The sequence below is a fragment of the Humulus lupulus genome, chromosome 2, assembly GCF_963169125.1.
Source record: "Humulus lupulus chromosome 2, drHumLupu1.1, whole genome shotgun sequence".
In the NCBI taxonomy this organism is placed as follows: domain Eukaryota; kingdom Viridiplantae; phylum Streptophyta; class Magnoliopsida; order Rosales; family Cannabaceae; genus Humulus; species Humulus lupulus.
In genome coordinates this window covers 227839220-227847072 of record NC_084794.1, presented here as the reverse complement: position 1 = coordinate 227847072, position 7853 = coordinate 227839220, and the positions used below count along the sequence as shown (strand labels likewise).

General features: G+C 40.2%; 1 pseudogene; it reads left to right on the top strand.

The window, feature by feature from the left end:
* The first annotated feature begins 6734 nt into the window (after positions 1-6734).
* On the top strand, positions 6735-7373 carry LOC133816557 (enoyl-CoA delta isomerase 1, peroxisomal-like; annotated as a pseudogene).
* Positions 7374-7853: the final 480 nt, after the last annotated feature.

Here is a 7853-nt window from a genome sequence, read left to right as displayed (position 1 = left end):
GTAAGTATATATTTGTTATATGTAGTGAGGAAACTTATCTGGTTACATTATGCCTTCATGTTTTATTGCAATTTTTCACGGAATGAATTTTGGATACTTCGTGTGTCTTTTTCTGGATTTTTTTCCTGACTCGATGAGTTTCGATGAAACTCGATAGGTCTCGATGTGTTGCATGCATGCTGGCTCGATGGTCCTCGATGGACCTCGACGTGCCTCGATAGTGTTAGGATGTTAGTACCTCGATTGTACTCAATTGAACTCGATAAAACTCGATAGGTGTATAAGAGTTTAATTGGATTTAATAACTCTATTGTACTCGATAGGTGTATAAGGTTTAATTGGATTGTTTGCCTCGATTGTACTCGATTGTTCTCGATAAAACTCAATAGGTGTATAAGATTTTAATTGGATTGTTTGCCTCGATAATCCTCGATTGTACTCGATAAAACTCGATACGTGTATAAGAATTTTATTGGATTGTTTGCCTCGATAGTCCTCGACTGTACTCGATAAAACTCGATATGTGTGACCTCGATAGGACTCGACATATATCGATAGAAATCGATATTTTCTGTTTTATATTGTAGTTTAACTTTTTGACCTTTTTTTTTTTTGTTTTTTTTGTTTTTTGCAGATTCGACTATTTCCGTATTTGTTGCATTCAATGGTGTTTGGGAACTCGAAAATAGGGATTGGATTTTCAGAGATGCTGAAAATCAAGTTCTGCCCGTGGAGAAGGGAGTGACATATGAGCAACTTCTTGACATTCTGTACGATGAGCTTGAAGTGGATAAATGTGTGCATGACTTGAAAATTGAGGTCCTGTACACATGCCTATCACAATCCGTCAAACCTACCGTTATAAAAAATGATAGGCATGTGCGTGCATTCATTGGGTTAGCATCGAAATCTGTAGAGAAGCTCATTCCTCTATGTGTCACATTGATTAAGAAGGGAGGTGTAAGAAATGCATCGGCTTCTGCCAGCGTTAATAAAGAAGTTCGATTTGAAGAGAACATTTCTACTCCATGTCATGGTTTCAAAGGAACTCAAGGTGACGTTGGAACATGTGTTCCTGAGACAAATCCAGATGTCATAGTCCATGATGATATCCCGGTTAGAGATCCTTCATATGTGCATGACACGGCGGAGTACGATCCCTATGGCTACGAACCTTATGTCAATGACGATCCTGTTGCTGATGCAACAGATCTTGGTGGGCCAGATGTTAGGGCAGATTTTCCAACACAGAGTTCAGATGTTATGGTAGATGAGGAGCGTAGAATAGAAGACCGGCAAACACCTGGGACCAGCAGTAGTCTTCCAGGTCCAAGTAGAACCGATGATAGTTTTAGATGGAGTTCTCTATTGGACTTAGGTGAAGATCGTAGAACATGGAGTGCTCCCATGTTCACCAAAGAGGATATAGAGGCCTCACATCAACATCATTCCTCAACCAGCAAAGCTTCAGGATAATTGCACCATGGGAAGTTCTTTCAGAACAAGCTTGAATTGAAAACCAAAGCATCCATATTTGCGATGAAGAATAATTTTGAGTTTATGGTGAAGAAATCTGGGACTGATGTGTGGTACATTACCTGCAAGGATCTTGATTGTGGTTGGAGATTGAGGGGTAAGAAAAAAATGCGATCTGAAATGTTCGAGATTACTGTATACAACGAAGTACACACTTGCTCACAAGAAATTCGAGATAAGGACCACCGTCAAGCATCACCATCGATTGTTGGGCACCTAATCAAGAGGAAATTTTCTACCGATGGTACTCGGTACATGGAAAACAACATAAGGGAGGACATGAAGCACCATTTTGGGGTTGAAATGAGCTATGAGAAGGCGTGGAGATGCAGAGAAAAGGCTCTTATGTATGTCAGAGGGACACCTGAGGAATCATACTCCAAGTTACCTGGATACCTGTGTCAGTTGGAGCATAAGAACCCAGGTACAATTACTGATTTTGTAGCAGAAGATGGTCGTTTCTTGTATTGCTTCTTTTCCCTCGGTGTTTCTAGGTGTGGTTTCTAGTACTGTCGTCCTGTAATTTGTGTGGATGGCACATTCTTGAAGAATAAGTGTGGTGGCCACATGCTCTGTGCCGTTGCGTTGGATGCAAACAACCAGTTGTTTCCAATTGCGTTTGCATTGGTTGAGAGTGAGAACCATAACTCTTGGACTTATTTCATGAGAAAATTGAAGGAATCCATATGGGACGTTGAGAACCTTGCTTTTGTATTGGACAGGCATAAAAGCATTAATCATGCTTTGGAGCTTGTGTTCCCAGATGCGTATCACGGTGCATGTTACCATCATATCTGTATGAATGTTGTGGCAAAATTCAAAACTGACCACGTGCAAGACATCATGGGGTGTGCAGCGTACGCATTTTGAAGAACGGAATTTCACAAGTTCTTTGACAAGATTAATGTAATTGATCCACCCATTGCTCAATATCTAGAGGGAATTGGCTTTGAAAGGTGGAGTAGTGCTTATTTTCCCGGTAACCGATACAATATCATGACGAGTAACTACGCAGAAAGCTTTAACAATAAGACCAAGGAGGCAAGGAGCTTTCCAGTCACCACTTTTCTTGAATTCATAAGATTCACTCTTCAGTCTTGGTTTGCAGATAGACGTGAAATAGCTGCAAAAGCAACAGCTGTTCAGTCTTGATTTTGCTGCATTTATCATATGGAATACTTCTTCAAATACTTTGTGTGTTTGGATATCGAGGCAGACACATTATGTGAATTTAATATTTTTTTTATTTAATAACTTTTTCAAAAAATATTGTTTGATAAAAAATAATATACAAAACTAACTATATGCTATACTATACAAGATGTGTAAGACAAAAATGTAAAGAGCATCACGGGGCCAAATTCTGATAGAACAGGTCCACACACCACTTGGTCCTGAAATGCTGGATGTTCTCATCGATAACAATATCGAATGGTAGCCTGGCAACCAGATGCTTGATATGTTTGATGGCAAACATACCACAATCCCCACTGCATATAATCGATTTTGTGTCAATAGAAGATAAAAATAACTTTAATTTTCAGATTTCAAAATCCACTAATTAAATAGGGGAATACCTTGTCTTAGTGTAAGGAAACTTCTCTGGAGGAATACGACAATATGAGAAAGGCTTTGCATTCTGCTCAGGATATACCTGGAGGTCCTCATGGTCGTCAAACATGCCGGAACACCATAACAACGAAGGCAACAATAAGCACCAAGGCTTGATCGCTTCCTCCATCAGAGTGGGACTGAGCACGCTATGGTTGGAATCATAAATGTTGATGCACCACGTTGGAATGGAGACTTCAATGGCGATCCAATGTGCGGCTTTCTCGACGTGCAAGGCAAAATATACTTCACTCACATTTTTCCATGATACAAGGAATTGATTATCATCGCCCTTCAACATTCTCAGCACATCATCGTCCCATGTATACTTAGTGTCGGTCTCTCTGAAATGATTCCAACGACCTAGGCACACCTGGGGGAAGGTGGTATTCATGATCGCAGCATCCTGTCGAAATGCAGCATGGTAAAAGTGGCGTCGGCGGCGTAGCATGTGCAAAGCGGCATCAATATGCTAAAAAAACATAAAAATTCGTTAGTACCATCAATATATTTTAAGATTGAATTGAAAATATAAATGTAATTTACATACCGAATCCCAAAGCCAAGTCTGGACTATGTGCAACTGTAAGAACCATGCCACACCGTGCGTCCCAGTATACACGTTGCGGTTTCTCTTATTGTCGATCTTCCCGATGATCCACTTATGGAAGCTCTTCTCCTGCTGTGGGTCACACTTCCTCAGTGGTTCAACAACTAGCCCCTGTTTATCTAGTCTGATCTTCTTTGTTGGGTCGGTGAAGTCATCAAAACGCTTGGGCCTGTTTATCTAGCTAGCTGCCTCCTCGGGCTGCAGTACTCGTACACTGGGACTGTCAGCATCACTGGCAGCTACAGATGTCTGGGCCTGTGGAGTGGAGGGTTGATCACCGCGCTCGTAGTCTGCAGGCAAGATATTAGACTCTGTATCTGATTTTACGTCGGTGGATCGACCTGAGACCAGTGAAAGCAACTGCGCCAACTGAGCCATGATCGTGGTCCGATTCTGTAGTAAGGTTGCCTAGCCCTCCTCAACCCTCTTGAGCCTCTGCATCAATTGCTCATAATCAGGTTGGGCAACCTGACTAGATGAAGCTGCACAGGCCTGTGAAGTGCCCTCAACCCTCGGGACATCCTCATAAAAAATGAAGGCTTCCTTTGTAACTTCTGCTAGCTTCTCTACCTCCTTCTCAGGTACCACTACTTCATCCACTGCAGTCCCAGCCTCCAACTCAGGGAATAACCTGGAATCAACTTCTGGGAGGCTATTGTAGTAGACTACCTCACCGGGACGTGGCTTCAGCATGGAAAATACCACTAACTGCATGGTTGAATAACATGTGTCAGAAAAACTTTAATAAAATAAATCGTTAATCAATTAATTTGTGACATTTAACAAGATAAAATAGAACTTACTCGACGATTGGTGAATATAGGAACCAACAGAGTTGTCGAAATAATGATATCAGTCTTCGTAGCCCAGCTGAGCATCCTCGGAATCTGATTCCCACTGTTCTCATTGAACTTACTCCTGAGAGAAGGCATGGCCTCAAAAGCCCAGTAAAGAAGCGCGGGTGCATAGCAATTGAAACTATATTTCGCCTCCTTCTATTTTTTGCTTGACCCCTCTTTCTTCTTCTCCTTATAGTGTTTCAATTGCTTCTTCATGTCCTTTTGAAGGCCTTTGCTAACCTTCTTAAATGACAACTTCCCCCAAGGATACTTGAAAAAGTAATCAATATCCTCAACCATCCTCAGGGAATCTCCCTATATCGTTGTTGTCTTCTCTGGGGCATTCAGTACCCCCTCTATCAAATATCACAAACCCAGCTTAAATGCATCTTCCAACTGACCAAAACTAACCTTTGAATCACCATTAAAATATTCCTGGATGATCCGATCACTTGAAAGATGCTCTTTCAATTCATCTGGGTACGGTGATTTCCCAAAATTTAGCCCAGTAACCAGGGCAAACTTTGGAATACCAAATCTACACAGAGTGCTGCCCAGGTAGAATTGACCCTCTTCAGGCTTCTTACTTTCTACCTTACGCAACATTAGCTGATGCAGCAGAACCCCAGAAAAACTAAATGGTTTTGCCTTAAAGAACTGTCCCAACGGGCATGCCTGTGCCCTTTCAATAAGACCATGCCTCTTAAACTGCTCTATAAGGGTATCCAAGTAGGCACTACCCCTATAAGTGACATGGCAAGGAAAGTATTTCTCCAACGACACAATAAGTTCAGGCATCTGGAAAAAACAAATGTTAAAAATGTAAAACAATTTGGTAAGGCGATTACTATCGAGGCAGAAACAATCGAGTTCTATCGAGTCTTATCGACGCCTATCGAGGTGGGTTCCAAAATCACAAAGAATAATATCATCGGGTTACTATCGAGTCCTATCGATTCCTATCGAGGTGGGTCCTAAAAATCCCAAAGCCGCGTACCATCAAGTCTTATCGATTCATATCGAGGTATGTTCTAAAATTCCCAAAGCCTTGTATCATCGAGTCCCATCGAAGCCTATCGATTCCTATCGAGGTGGGTCCTAAAAATCCCAAAGCTGTGTCTCATCGAGTCCTATCGATTCATATCGAGGTAGGTTCTAAAATTTCCAAAGCCTTGTATCATCGAGTCCCATCGATTCCTATCAAGGCCTATCGAGGCACAGTCTAATCCATTCCTCATCCTATACTAACGAGTCCTATCGATTCCTATCAATTTCTATCGAGTTTCATGAAAATATCGAGAGAAAAAAAACCCAGATTTCTTCATTGCCAGCCCCGATCTATCCTATGAACAAAAATCAACAAAAAAAACCAGGCACATACACATATTGCAGATTAAAAACGAAATCCCTCACCTTCACTTTCTTTGAGGTTGTTTCCTAAAAATTTGGTCGGCTTGCTCAACGTTTTCTCCTTCCCCTTCTCCGATCGTCACCCTTTGGGAGCCCTTGTTCGTGGTCGTGGAAGACAATGAAGGTTGGGTTCTACGGATTCAATCGAGGCCTATCGATTTCAAAGTTTGCTTGGTTCGGGTATTTTGGGAGAGAATACGGAGAGTTTGAGAAAATTATGCTAGGGGTATTTTGGGTAGTAACGACATTAGTAGCACCAAAATGAAAGGCTTACAGGGATAGGGTATTTTTCAAATGGAGTGTCACTTATTGCATTAAAACTCAAATTTCCCTTTTAAAAAATATAAGTAGTTACATATTTTTTAATTTTAAATAAGATATTATCTATATATATATATATTAGAGTAATTAGCAGCAAACCCCTCATCTTTACATTTTTATACACTTAACTCCCAATTTTTTTTTCGCCGATAAAACCTCTCATTCAATTGTTCCATTAGCAAATATAAAGTCTCTGTTTGTTGTGGCTGCTAACTGTCAATGTGGAGCCACTTGGTCATCTAAACTAATGTCATGTCATAATTTTTTAATTTAAAAAAAATAAATAAATAATGATATTTAAATTAATTCAAAATATTTTTTTTAAAAAAAAATTCGTTTTCAAAGTAAGGGTATATATATATATATATTTTTTTTTTCTAATGTAGACTTTGAGAAATACAAGGCTGGTATGACCTTTTAGACCAGACTTTAGAAGACCCCTGTATCGTATTTCGTTTTTGGGTAGAGCACCATCTCATCTCAACCGTACAGACGGAGAAACAAACGTAGAAAGAAATATGTGCATGTTGGAGAAGAAAGGTAGCTTCTTTATACTATGCCTCACGGGCCCTGGTGAGCACAGGCAAAACCCAACTCTGGCCGATGCTATTCACTCAGCCCTACGCAGGGTCCGATCCGAGGCCTCCTCATCTTCTGCCTTGATCACCACCGCCCATGAAAAGTTCTTCTCCAATGGCTACGACCTCGATTGGGCTGGGGCATTCTAATCCAGAACTCTTCTTCTCGATTCCAAGCTCAAATCTCTCATCGCTGACCTTATATCTCTCCCCGTGCCCACCATAGCCGCTGTCTCCGACCACGCCTCTACTGCCTGATTTATACTCGCTTTCAGCCACGACTACGTCCTCATGAGGAAAGACAGGGGCTTCCTCTACATGAGCGAGCTTGACATTCGACTCCCGATCCCAACCTGGTGCGTGGCTTAATCAAGTGCAAGGTCGGCGCGCTAGCGGGAATGGGTAGGCGGCTGGCTAGGGTTTCAAGGAGAAGAAGGATAAAAATAAAAGAAGATGACAAGAAAAAGAATTAAGAGTTAATTTTTAATGTAATTTGCTTAATTTTATTTATAGAATTTGTTAATTATTTTTATTAAATTTATATTAATGTTATATAAATTTTGAAATAAATATTTTATTTTAATTAAATAATTTATTTATTTTTGTTTAAGTTTATGTTTGTTCTAATTTTTGAATTTGGGAGTTACAAAAAGAGATTATATATTATATGTTTAATGTAATATTAAATATTATACGTGTATTTTAAATTTAAGTTTCTGGCTAGTTTTTTTTAAGAAAAGCAATTTGTTACTGTTGACCCAGATTTTGGTCAACTGACACGGAGTCAGAATATGCTTGATGTGAATGAATGCATTGAAAAGAATCGAATGACAAAAATAATAAGAACACGATATTTTATAGTGGTTCGGCCCCAGGATCTGGTAATGTCCTACGACCACTTAGATTGTTATTGATGTGAGAATCAAAGGAGTGATCAAAGAACTAGGG